Source organism: Littorina saxatilis, linkage group LG17, assembly GCF_037325665.1.
Source record: "Littorina saxatilis isolate snail1 linkage group LG17, US_GU_Lsax_2.0, whole genome shotgun sequence".
In the NCBI taxonomy this organism is placed as follows: Eukaryota; Metazoa; Mollusca; class Gastropoda; order Littorinimorpha; family Littorinidae; genus Littorina; species Littorina saxatilis.
In genome coordinates this window covers 3,374,515-3,388,873 of record NC_090261.1, presented here as the reverse complement: position 1 = coordinate 3,388,873, position 14,359 = coordinate 3,374,515, and the positions used below count along the sequence as shown (strand labels likewise).

Genomic DNA, 14,359 nt, shown 5'->3' with positions numbered 1-14,359 from the left:
AAAACTCCAACTCAAAACGTTGGAAAAACACATGTTTTCAAAGCGGGGATGTCACACGCGAAACCCACAGACTAGCACGCTTCCTGTTTTCACAGCCTGAATATCGGTCAGTGTCAGCTTGACCCGTTCCAGCTACCGCGCTGTGTGCGGGTCAGTTTGTACACATACAGTCTGCATGCATGCAGCGCCCACAATACAGCTACTGCGCTTGTTCGGGTTTCGGGTTTGTAAACAACACGGCTGGACGCGCCAACTAATACATACAAAGAGAGAGAGAGAGAGAGAGAGAGAAAGAAAAACTGTAACTGATCTGGTGAGAACGGTAATAACAAACGAGACATTTCACCTCTCCGAATGCATTCCAATAGATGACCGCTCAACAACAACACATGTTCACCGCCCGAAGAAATCACCCCCCTCCTGCTAGGTACACGTGCACTCAAGTTAACCTCTGCTTTGACCTGTGTGCCAGGAGTCGGATGAGAGAGACAGAGAGCGAGAGCGAGAGAGAGAGAGACACACACTCACACATAGACAGAGACAGACATAGAAAGACAGAAGCGGAGAAACTCAGAGGGAGACACAGACAAAGACATACAGAGAGAGAGAGAGAGAGAGAGAGAGAGAGAGAGAGAGAAAGAGAGGGAGAGAGAGAGAGACAGACAGAGACAGACATAGACAGAGACAGAGACAGAAAAAACCCGTCTGTGACTGATCTTGTGAGAACGGTAACAAAACGAGACATTTCAACTCTCCCAGTCCTTCGCAATAGATAGCCCATCAATAAACAAATCTGGGTCACCTCGCTCTTGTTTTGTATCATGCGCGCATGTTTTCACAAAATCGGCTCAAAAAGCATGCTTCCCCACGGAGAAGGATGTCTTTGGCACTTATTTCAATCTGTAATTCAGAACCATTTGAAGTTGTCAAAAATTACAAGTTTGTTTTATTAAACCGTTATTTTGTAACCAAAGGCAATAACTGTCATCTGGTACAGTCAAAGGGAGATATTAACAAAAATTGAACATGGTTTTCAGATAAAGCACTTGATAAACGTTACATTGATACATGATATGCCGTGACTTTTGTATGTTATGAACATATACAAATTGTATGAAATCAGAGGCAAAATTCTCAATAATTATTAGAGACTGTAACTCACGATTAGAGTGTATGCGATTTTGCTACATGAACTCATCCTGACATTATGGATCTTGAATGTAACTCGGAGATGAAAAAAGGGCGCACTGTTACATTCGCACGCCCGCACACACACACACACACACACACAAACATACACACTCACCCTCTCTCTCTCTCTCTCTCACGCGCGCGCGCGCAGAATGTTGGAGAGGGAAGAGAGATCTATGTTTGATTATCGTGTTCTGAGAAAGAGCAATGTTATATGTATATTTCTGCTTTTGTGTCGTCTTCTAAAGGGGGCATGTTTATCCTGTTCTGAGAAAGACACGGGTTTTATAGCTCTGCTTTTGTGTCGTCTTCTAAAGGGGGAATGTATATCCCGTTCTGAGAAAGAGACAGGTAATATACTTCTGCTTTTGTGTCGTCTTCTAAAGAGAGGATGTATATTATGCGATCAGAAAGGGAGAGGTTTAATAGCTCTGCTATTGTGTAGTCTTCTAAAGGGATATCATCGACATGCACCAGCGCTTCTTTTTAAAAAATATCCTAGTACATTCTTGCGAAATAAATCTGATGATATGGCGGTGGTTTTTGAAACTTTGAAGCTTGAAAGTTGATGGCGTTATACAGAGTGACCCCAAAAAAAGAGTACCCAAACAACTCAGTTGAAAAGTCATACACGTCATAAATTGAACAAAAATAAAGCAATCTTCATACAATTTATTTACACACACAAGTAGCCTCTGCATGATTTGCACAGACAATGCTCCAAATGTTAGCGTTCTAGCTTGTCTTTCAGGAAAGTTATGCTCATATGCGGCGAGTTCAAGTTTGTTTGGGTACTCTTATTTTGTGGGTCACCCTGTACTTTTGTGCGTCGTTTTTCGTAAGTGAGTCAAAGAAGAGACTTCTTAAAAAACTTTTGGAACGCCCATTCCAGACTCCTAGAATCACCAACTGGACTTGTTGACTAGCTGGAGAATCGTTGCAAATCACCAAAACAGCAAGCACAATGTAGTGATCATTTACAGCCATGTATTTAACGTCGATATCTCATCATTCGTTTCATAGTAGAGACTTTAAATAAATGAGTAAACATCAAAATAGGAGATTGTTTTAAGCCTACGTGTTGAAGCATCAATTTGGACGTCATGCCCAGACGCGTTTGATGGTTACAGAAAACATCTTCCATTCAAACCGTTAACAAAACTATCGTCGTAATTCCGACGAATTTTACCCCAGCTTCTACCTTCAACTTTCCTGACCTCTTGCTATTTTGAGCGTGTATAGGTTTTTATGAAAATAACCATAATTAAAGTACCGTGTGCAACTCATTTCTCACCCCCCGCGGGTTAGGGGGAGTCCCATATTGGTTGGGACTAGAAAGAATTTACCCGATGCTAACCAGCATGTCGTAAGAGGCGACTAACGGTTCTGTTTCTTCTCTTCTTTGTCTTATTTCTGCCTTACCAGTCCTTTCACCTATATTTCCTTCCAAGAAAACTCTCCCTACTATTCCCTGCAGTTTTCCAATTCTTTTCTTGTTGTCTTATTTCTACCTGACTGGATCCATCACCTTTATTTCACTTACCAAAAGTCTTCTTTTCCACATCCTTATTTCTCTGCACCCCGCATGTCGTATGAGGCGATTAACGGATTCTGTTTCTCCTTTAACCCTTGTTAAGTGGTTCTTGTATAGAATATAGTCAATGTTTGTAAAGATTTTAGTCAAGCAGTATGTAAGAAATGTTTAGTCCTTTGTACTGGAAACTTGCATTCTCCCAGTAAGGTCATATATTGTACTACGTTGCAAGCCCCTGGAGCAATTTTTTGATTAGTGCTTTTGTGAACAAGAAACACTTAACAAGTGGCTCTATCCCATCTCCCCCCTTTCCCCTATCCCATCTCCCCCCTTTCCCTCGTCGCGATATAACCTTCGTGGTTGAAAACGACGTTAAACACCAAATAAAGAAATAACTCATTTCTCAAAGAAACGTGTTTTAAATTCAATATATTTGTCATCCATGTACTGATAGAAAGAGACTTTGAGTGTGAAGGATCTATGATAGTTTGTAGGATAAGAACCTGTGGCTGTGTCTATTTGGTTTCAGGCGACAGGTATACGATGATGACTTCAGAAAACAAACAGGAAGTGTTGGAACTGTACAAGAGTGACCCACGACTGTTGGATGACTTCACAAAAATCATTGACTTCATGGACTTTTTCCAGCTGCATCCTCTGAAGTACGATAGACTTTTTAGACTGTTAGAAGAAATACAATTTGACGCAAACACTACTTCAGAAGAATGGGACTTTGAGCAAATAATTCGATTTATGGTTGCGATTGGTTTTGTTGACAAGGCTGTGGAAATGTACCTCCGACTGAGAGAAGAAATGGGCTATACGTTCTTGCCCAACATTCGTGATCCTGACGACACCACGAACATGAAGTGCTTGCACAACTTGATTTGGATGTTTGTGAAAGCAACTAGATATAGTGCTGGCTTTTGTCTCTGTCTTGCACGTTTGGATGTTCTGCGGACAATAACGGAGGACCTGAGGCATATGCGAAACATGCCTGGGGACATTCTGGTAAGTCATGAGATAATCCTATCCGCCAAGTTTGCTCTGCTCTTTCATAATACTTGGTGAACCAAAGTAATTGATAGATGTGAAATTGTGTTTGTTCTGTTAAATTGTCTAACTATATGTATATGCTAGCATTTTGAGCCCGGCTTCGCCCGGGAGTTTCTAACATACTCTGTTTGCTGAAAAATAACTTTGATTTCAGCCTTCTCTCTTCCTTAGGAACTTTCGAGAAGATAGCAGAGATTCAGGGCACGGCTTCGCCCGGGGTGGCCTCAAAAGCATTTTAAGGCATGTGCTGCCCACTGAGAGTGTCACCATATATTCAATTCCTAATTACATGTTTTGTTATGGAATGCGTTACATCCCTTTCTTGGGAAAATTCCAGATAATTGACCAGCAGGTTCAACTGATCATGCTGCACCCTTAGATGCTGTGTGTTGGTATGATAAGCGTTACCTCCTGCCCATGGATAACAAAGCAAGAGTTACCTCCCTTAGCTTCTAGACATTTCTGGAACTGTTTAGTTACTTTTCTTTCTTCCCCTTATAGGAGCCATACAGAGTCTCTAATATGCCTGGCATAGTGTGCTTGCTACAGGTGAACAGTAGGCACTGAACTGGCCTTGCACTATATATTGTATTCAATAAAGCAGAGGTCCATAATCTGAGAAAGAAAACAATAAATCAAGAAACTAAAACCCAGGTGCACATCTGCGGCTCCTTATGTCTGCCTCTTGCCACCTCGGAGGTATGGCGACCAGAGACTTACATCCATTTTTACTTTTAGTCAAGTTTTGACTAAATGTTTTAACATAGAGGGGGAATCGAGACGAGGGTCGTGGTCTGTGTGTGTGTGTAGAGCGATTCAGACCAAACTACTGGACCGATCTTTATGAAATTTGACATGAGAGTTCCTGGGAATGATATCCCCGGACGTTTTTTTTCTTTTTTTCGATAAATACTTTTGATGACGTCATATCCGGCTTTTTGTAAAAGTTGAGGCGGCACTGTCACACCCTCATTTTTCAATCAAATTGATTGACATTTTTGTAAAGCAATCTTCGACGAAGGCCGGACTTCGGTATTGCATTTCAGCTTGGTGGCTTAAAATTTAATTGATGGCTTTGGTCATTAAAAATCTGAAAATTGTAATAATTTTTGTTTATATAAAACGATCCAAATTTACGTTCATCTTATTCTACATCATTTCCTGATTCCAAAAACATATAAATATGTTATATTTGGATTAAAAACAAGCTCTGAAAATTAAAATTTATGATCAAAATTAAATTTCCGAAATCGATTTAAAAACAATTTTATCTTATTCCTTGTCGGTTCCTGATTCCAAAAACATATAGATATATGTTTGGATTAAAAACACGCTCAGAAAGTTAAAACGAAGAGAGGTACAGAAAAGCGTGCTATGCAGCACAGCGAAACCACTACCGCGCTGAACAGGCTCGTCAGTTTCACTCCATTATGCACAAGCGGCGGACTATACGGTCATTGTTAAAAAATGCAGTGCGTTCAGTTTCATTCTGTGAGTTCCACAGCTTGACTAAATGTAGTAATTTCGCCTTACGCGACTTGTTATATATAGTATAAATGTATTAGCTTATTAAAAGCTATTGTGTTATTAGAGTAGCAAGAAGGTCCTTTATTTTGACGTGGATATGTCCCCGAGTCTACAACGAGGCGCATTGTCAAACTCTCTGGCCATAACTGCAATGCAGAAAACACATTAGCGTTTGTATTGTTATTCTTACTGACATATATCTGATTAAAAGGTTGCAAAACGCATGTTTCGCTTCGATGAGGTTGTATTTTAACGAGTGCAGACAATCTCCTTCGCTTCCTTTGCGCGCATATACATGACTGCCGGCTCACGTCGGTGGATTTAACAGCATTTTATTTTTAATCAAGAAGGTCAAGTGTAAGGGTTTTTAATACGGTAACAACGTGAAATAGTGAACAAATAACGCCAACTGAAAGGGAAAGAATGACAAATTTGGAATGGGATAGCCAATCGGCAAGCAAACTTTCAAAGTTTCAAGCTTGAGGAAAGAAAATGCCCGTGTATAGTTTTGTAGGAAAATACACACAATATAATTATAGTGGATTGATTATAATTATGTCACAACTAATGCCACTTGGAATGAATTGTGTGTACATTTATTAATACAAAAGATAATACTTATTAGCCATATACTACTCTTCCAATGTCCCTCGTTCTTTGACTATTCGTGGCGCAGGGGATGATCCGCGTTCTAGAGTGGCGGTTCCTCGATTCACTCATCACATGGGGCAGAGTTGACAGAATATCATCTTCTTTTTTAAAAAACTTATAATTTTATTTACATTTTTGTGTGTTAATGAATTGTGCATGATGCCCGATTCTTCAAATTCATGCCAATGATAAAATATTAGCATCGGAATGTAAACAGAACCATCATAATATCACACGATACCACCAATGATACTTCTGATCACGGATTGCTCAGGATATATATATATATATATATATAATATATATATATACAGCGATATACATCGATACACAAATAAAACAGTGTTCTAGATGGTCGAACGGGTATCAAAGACCAGCCCGCGACTTTTGTAATGTTCGAAAAAGTACGTTGCCCCGCAGATCCTGGCAAACGCGTGACGTAACATTTTTTGGTGACGTTCCCGTACATCTAGATCTGTTGAATGACTAACATAATGCTGATGAAAAACAACTTTCCGCACACACCAGTTATGAAGTTGATAACCTTGCAACACGCAAGGGACTTTCTTGGCAACGTACCATACCATAAAGAAAATATCATTCGTGACAATTCTGTTTTTCAGTGAAGGTGGCGTACCAGTAGAAGTACGCTGACTGAGAAGCATGCTGTGTGTACTTTCAACTAAATTTTTCATACACCTGAAACTATTGTTAAAATAATAGGCTGACAACACGCTATGAACATAAATACCACCGTACAATACCGTCAAGTGAGTCGATGTTGACCAAAAATATCACACGAAGGCGATATAATTTTCGTCCGCGAAAAACACGTCTTCTCGCGCTGCGTTCAAGACGGAAAAGGAAGTAGGGAGGTTTAACTCCCTTGAATTATCGTAGGTTTGACTTTCTACAGAAAAGCGACCAAATTATCTTTTCCGATTGTCTTACGGAGGTCTCAGCTGAACCAGGTCATAACCAAATTTATGTAAAGACTTAAATTGTTTTAATGAGCAGGAGTTCGCATTTGATTGTATTTCAGTGAGACCCGAGCGGAGCCGGGTAAAGCTGATAGTAGGCCTAACAATGTTTGGGGGTATTGTTTTGAGTAGAATATTTTGATATCATGATAGTGCCGTCGCAAAATACAAAATCAGAACCAGTTATACTTATGTCATTGATGATGGCAGCTGCTTTTTGTTTGATAGTGATGAGTATCATGTTTTTTGTTTAATCTTAATCAGGCAAGGGGGGTGGTGTTTAAGTGTTCATGCGAGATTCTCCACAACTGCTGCGTGCATCCAGAAGTGTTGCCGACAGTCAGAGATCTTGGCGCTGTTGACTGCGTGAAGCCTTTCTGGGCAAAAAGCAGCAGCTGTTGCTTTTATACAAGTAAGTATATGTTTCGTCAGAGCGTATAGTCCTTCAAATATTAGTGAGAGAGTACTTGCTTTTGATCGGCAGTCTTAAAGCCGTCCATACCCCATGCAAAGCATTTTCATGAACACTTTTCACCAACTGCAGAATATGTCCTTGCAATAACTCTTTTCGAATTTTCAAAACGAGGTGAAACATGTTCCACGCTTCCTATCGGCTTTCCCCTGCAATCGGGACGAACAAATAACTGTGATGTGTATGTTAAGCAGCGCGCGCACAGTATGTTACCCGGTTTTTCTTTCAAACATCAGCGTTCACGAGTACAGCTGAGTTCAAAATTTGTTGCGGAAATGATACCTGGCACGTTGTGATCGCTCACGTGTTTTGACCGAGGTCTCGTGGGTTTGGCTTGAGGTAACGAGAGTTTAGGAAAACACACGTGCTTAGCGAACACTTTCGGTAATCAGGAAGCCATCGGCGGCGATTAGTTGCTCCGGTGTTTATAATTTCGAAAGAAGATGATATCATATTTAGCGCACGCTGCATAACATACACACCAAAGTACGTTGTTCGTCGCGATCCGCGGCAGGATAAAGCCGATCGGAAGTGTGGAACATGCTCCGCCTCGTTGTGAATAGCTTGGCTGAGGTAAAGAGTGGCTCTTACTTTGGCAGACCGCTGGAAATCCAGATAGTGTTATATCCGGAAAACGTTTATTATGAGTTATTTCTAATATGCTGACTGTTAGCAAATGATAACAAGACATGTCGAGAAAAAAGATATCAAGCATGAGCCTTTTAGGCGAATGCTGATATCGTTTGTGAGACATGTCTGTTATCATTTGCTAACAGTCAGCATATTAGAAATAACGGTTTTATTACCATTTAATTCGACCAAAAGAAATTTCGAAGCAACCCCGCGAATTAGACAGAACAGCCACAATGGGAACTTGAGCGCTTCTACCTGATTATGCCTGTCAGTCAAAGAATTCTCGTGACCTGAGTCAGCCAATCAGAGTAACACACCTGACGTGATGAATATTCACAGGTCAAATGCCTTTGACACACAACAATCTCACAAGATAAACCATGTTGAACATGTGTTTCGGTTGCTTCGCTTTTTCTCGTTGAACAGAGAGCGACAGATTTAGAACCGACTCCAGACGGATGGGAAATGACGTAAAGATACATTTGATGTAAAGCGAGTGGCACAATTTCACTTGATTTTTCCGAACTTTGATCATTTAGATTTCAAGTGAGCGGTCGGCATTGCACACTCAGACGATGGGCGGTGCCTTGCTGTTCCGTTACGCACCCACCGACAAATCTCGCTTTTCGGTATTTTTTTTTAGATAAAGAGAGTATTACCTGACAGCATTTGAAGTGTCATTCTTTAGAATAAATTACGCTGATATTGTTGAATTACATTTTGGCTCACGTAAGTGTAGCCTATGCGATGATAAACTTTGTTTGTCTGTCTGTGCGTGCGTGCGTGCGTGCGTGCGTGTGTGTGTGTGTGTGTGTGTGTGTGATAGAAACTTTAACATTTCCGAGTCTATGGATTACGTCAGTCTCGGTCAAAAGTGTTTGACGTGTGTGATAGAAACTATTTGAAGACGTCACATTATGACGTAAGAGGGTTAGACGTCACGCAAAGGAATTACTGAACGTCTCGGTCATTGTTATTGTGAGCGGCCCGAGACTACTTGGCAGATCCAGGGTCTCGCTTTCTTGCACAGTTTCACCTATGCTTACTCTGTGTGTGTGTGTGTGTGTGTGTGTGTGTGTGTGTGTGTGTGTGTGTGTGTGTGTGTGTGTGTGTGTGTGTGTGTATGTGTGACGGAGTGATTGAGTTTGTGTTACTGTTTGTCGATTTCTTACGTGAGCCTTGAAGGCTTCGCCTCTTGTTTACTTTGTCTTTTTAATTTTTAGCGTGATAAACAAAAAGGGTCCCTGTCTGAACGTTATAACATTAGAGGGTCACCTAGAATCCGTCCTGGTTGGTCAAAAAGCCATATAGGGCACTGAATTTGTGATAATTACACATTAACATGCTTCCATTTGAAACTTCGAGGTCTTCATCGGGAATTGTAATTCAATCAAGTTGGCGTTTTAATGAAACAGATCCTGTGATTGGTCAGAATGCCCCAACTCATTAAAAATTACAGGTCATTATTTGTCGATAACCACTCGCTAAAAAATCCAACCTGCTGGCGAGGCGCATTGATACAGCCTCAACTAGTCTCGGTTAGCTTTGAGGGTCATTTTACAAGTAGGAAATATGAAGGCCAACAAAATACCGAGACCATAAGGTATGCGAAGTGATGACGTCGAATATGTGACGTAAGTTGATGCATGAATTCTTCCGGACTACGTCAGTCAATTCCAAAGATCGCTTTTGTGATGAAAGAATTTGTTTTAGAGTTTGCTGTCCAGAAACCCGTCAAAAAAGAAGGGAAAATGTGTGTGAAAGAAAACAAAACAGGAGCAGAGTGATACGATAGGAATACAGAGACATATTTCTTGGGACTTGACCCTTGCAGGTAGGTGGACTGAAAGTAGTGTGTGAACAGAACAGAACCAATTCTGTCTGTTTGCAACCGCATGAAAGCAGGAAAGAGATCGTCATCAGATTGAATTACAATAACATTAACATGCTTCCATTTGAAACTTCTCGATCTTCATCGTGGATTGACGCCCTCCCAAAGTCTAATTGAAGCCCTCCGTCGCTTCGCTCCGTCGGGCTTCAATTAGCTTTTGTCGGGCGTCAATCCCCGATGAAGACCTCGAAGTTTCAAATGGAAGCATGTTAATTGACGCCCGACAAAAGCTAATTGAAGCCCGACGGAGCGAAGCGACGGAGGGCTTCAATTAGACTTTGGGAGGGCGTCAATCCACGATGAAGACCGAGAAGTTTCAAATGGAAGCATGTTAATGTTATTGTAATTCAATCTGACGACGATCTCTTTCCTGCTTTCATGCGGTTGTAAACAGACAGAATTGGTTCTGTTCTGTTCACACACAACTCTCAGTCCACCTACCTGCAAGGGTCAAGTCCCAAGAAATATGTCTCTGTATTCCTATCGTATCACTCTGCTCCTGTTTTGTTTTCTTTCACACACATTTTCCCTTCTTTTTTGACGGGTTTCTGGACAGCAAACTCTAAAACAAATTCTTTTCATCACAAAAGCGATCTTTGGAATTGACTGACGTAGTCTGGAAGAATTCATGCATCAACTTACGTCACGTATTCGACGTCATCACTTCGCATACCTTATGGTCTCGGTGTTTCGTTAGCCTTCATATTTCCTACTTGTAAAATGACCCTCAAAGCTAACCGAGACTAGTTTAGGCTGTATCAATGCGCCTCGCCAGCAGGTTGTTAATGGATTTTTTAGCGAGTGATTATCGACAATTATTCCCCCCTCTGCTTCTTTACCTCTGTAAACTTGTAGAGCTAGTTATTTTTCGATAATGACCCAGCAACCAAACAAATAACGAGCCAGCAACAGCCTGAATCCTCGATAGCGCAATGGGTTGAGAAGCTGTTCTGTTTTGGTACTACTTTTGCGACTGAAAAGTTCCGAACGCTCTATACGTACGAAATATACATCTCTGGAGCAAACAATACAAACATACCGCATTTAAATTAACAACTACAGGCCTGAACACATGAATCTCCATATAAAATCCATGAGTTAGGTTGTTTTCTGAATCTAGATCTGCCGTGCACACTCCGTTCTACAGATCTCTGGTTCATCACAAGCAAATTCCCAAGGCAAGTAACTCATACTCTTGCCGACAAGAGTAGTTCCCCTTCTTTTAACGCAGTTTCTTCGACAACACTGACTGCAATCCGACGGTCAGTTTTCAACAATATTTCATTTTATAAAAAGATCACACGCAACAAAATGCACACATCTCATCAATTTAAACAACATAAAGCGGTTTCATACACTATTTTCCCCAGAAAACTGAACTTCATACAGTAATTAACGTTCGAACACGGGTGCAAAAGTTCGTCTGCTAGTCCCATTTGACGAAAGAACATTATCCTAACACGATACTAAAACATAAACAGAACACACAATATCTGCCTTTACCGCCACAGCAGAAAAACAGCATATCTGTGTACTTGATTTTAGTCTAAAACAGGGAAACTGACAAGAAGTGTTAACAGAATGGAATGATTTGCACGGAACTATACAACCGCGCATTAATCGATCGCCTGCGCAGGTTGACTGGTTGAGTGATTCGGATTCGATCAAACTTTTGCACAAAAACTCCTGTTTTCTTTGAATAACTGAAGAAAGGAGGTCTAAAGAGGTTACATACCTCGTCTCAGTCAATATTAAACATAATGGTCTCAGTTCGCGGTCATGAAAAAGCTCGCTGAAGGTCGCATTTGTCATGGTTCGCAAACTTCGACCATTATGTTTAATAGTTACTGAGATTCGGCATGTAACATCTACTTAATGACCGGTAATTTGTAATGAGTTGGGGCATTCTGACCAATCACAGGATCTGTTTCATTAAAACACAAACTTGATTGAATTACAATATGATTTATCGTTATTTGAACTTGGGAAGGTGGATGGAGTTTTTTTAGTCGTGACCGCTGAGGGGTTCTTACTTACACAAAGATCCATTTACCTAATGGTCGAAAATGCTTAATAACGTCTTAGAGCAACATTCCATTGACAGCGTGTAGCCAGGTCCAGGTGTTTAACTAGCCGACCTGTGTTCAACAGTATTCATTAATGTACTGTGACCGGCACGGTTGGCCTAGTGGTAAGGCGTCCGCCCCGTGATCGGGAGGTCATGGGTTCGAACCCCGGCCGGGTCATACATAGGACTTTAAAATTGGCAATCTAGTGGCTGCTCCGCCTGACGTCTGGCATTATGGGGTTAGTGCTAGGACTGGTTGGTCCGGTGTCAGAATAATGTGACTGGGTGAGACATTAAGCCTGTGCTGCGACTTCTGTCTTGTGCATTGCGCACGTTATATGTCAAAGCAGCACCGCCCTGATATGGCCCTTCGTGGTCGGCTGGGCGTTAAGCAAACAAACAAACAAACAAATGTACTGTGCAGGTGTTCGAGCGCTGGCACTGATGACTTTGGCCTGGCTGGTGAATGATTCGGAGAGAAGTCTCCTGCAGCTCGATTCCCACGTCTTTGACCTCTTTTGGGACATTGTTGATGGAGTATTGGCTGCCGACACTGATGCAGCAGCTGCTCATGAGTGGAAACTTGATCAGGTCCTGTTTGCACTGTCTGTCTTTGCTCAACTGGATAACAACAGAAAAATAATGTCTACCGACAGTAAGTATCATCAAACAGTGGAAAACAGGAACAATGAGATTTGGACTTTCTGTTCTGAACTGTGAGTTATCAATCCTTCGATAGTTCGTAACAACGCAAAATGTAGGTCAGCATCCGGACAGTCTAGTCCAAAATGTTTTTCAGCGAAGGTTACATTTAGAATACAGCAGCTGCATGGTGTGGTTTTTTCATTCACACACAATTTTGCTGAGCTCAAGCTGCCTTTTTTTCTGCGTTAATTCTTATAACTGACCTCTTTTGTTTCTAAAAGAAAGACACAGCTATTAATCATCACTGACATATAAACCTGCGATGTATTTTATAACTTTCTTTGCGCCTCGCTGTCTTTCTTTATGCGTCCAGTTGTTTCTCTCGCATTCACAATCACCTAAAAAATTAATGTCCACATGAGTGTTCTAATTACGTTGATTTGTATCGTTATCTTTTTGTTTGTTACAGGTTTCCTGCATATGCTTGCAATGGTTCTTCGGAACAGTGAGAAAGAAGAGAAAACGCTGGCCCTAGCTATCGTCAGAGAACTTGGGAAAAGCTCAGAGAGTCTTCAAGATCTTGCAGTAGGCCACAGATTTCTTAGAATTTAGGTGTTTTTGTGTGTATTTGTTTACAGATTTTACTGTTGTAAATCTGCTGTTCTTCTGGAAAATGTCAACAATCCTACACAGTTTGCACAGCAAAATCTTTATGTCAGTGAAATTTTTTTATATCCAACTGGTACACCTCATTTTGTTTGATAAAAAAGTATAGTTATTGTTTTCTAAACAACGAAGTGACTGTGGTAAGATGAACAAAGTTAAAAAACAAAGGATTACTGTACTCACCGATACAAGAACGAGACAAGATACGAATTTTCGCTTATGGAAGCTTCATCAGGCAAAACAAGAACACAAAAGACAACTTTTGTGTTCTTGTTTTTCCTGATGAAGCTTTCATAAGCGAAAATTCGTACCTTGTCTCGTTCTTGTATCGGTGAGTACAGTTACTGTAATCCTTTGTTTTTTTTAACTTAGTTATTGTTTGTTTGTTTGTTTGTTTGTTCTTTGCGTAAGTGTTTGCAGATTGTGGCTGTGAGATGTGCATACGCCACATGATCTGTGATGGCCTATATTATATGCACAGTTTCACCATGCAGCGTTTGACATGAGAGAACTACCGATGATTAACTTCTCTTAACTTTTCTGTTGCATTATTCTCTCAACTCCGCGACGTATAGCAGGTGATAAACGTCTTCGATAAATACTCCCCAAACGGTCCTGTGATTTGAATATATAAATGTATACACTTCATAATGATCTATACCTATATAAATGACAGTTCATCGTGTATAGTTGTGTGTGTTATCAGAGAGTCAGGTCTCTCAGGAAGGCTTTGGACGACCTGCAATGTTCCGCAGACCAGACGATGGCTCAAGATGCAGCCACAGTGCTGTCCATTCTTCCCACTGAAGGTGAGAACTGCTGTTTTAATATTGCTCACATCACATTGAACTTTAGAGGCAGGATAGAAATCAACACACTTAACAAAGCACCACTTGATTCAGTAACATTTAAGCGATCAAGGTTAAGTGTGTCATTGTCTGTCAATATGTGTATCTGTCTCCGTCTGTCTGTATGTTTATGTCTGTATATGTGTCTGTCCGTCTCTCTCTCTCTCTCTCTTTCTTTCTCTCTATCTCTCTCTGTG

The 14,359-nt window shown here is 40.8% G+C and overlaps 1 long non-coding RNA gene across 1 annotated transcript in view; it reads left to right on the top strand.

The window, feature by feature from the left end:
* The window catches only part of LOC138953023 (uncharacterized), a 16,709-nt gene extending 2,560 nt beyond the window's left edge, over positions 1-14,149 (top strand). The window contains exons 2-3 of the long non-coding RNA XR_011451470.1: positions 13,118-13,233; positions 14,021-14,149. This is a non-coding gene — a long non-coding RNA (uncharacterized lncRNA). The remainder of the gene's footprint in view (positions 1-13,117; positions 13,234-14,020) is intronic.
* The last annotated feature ends 210 nt before the right edge of the window (positions 14,150-14,359 follow it).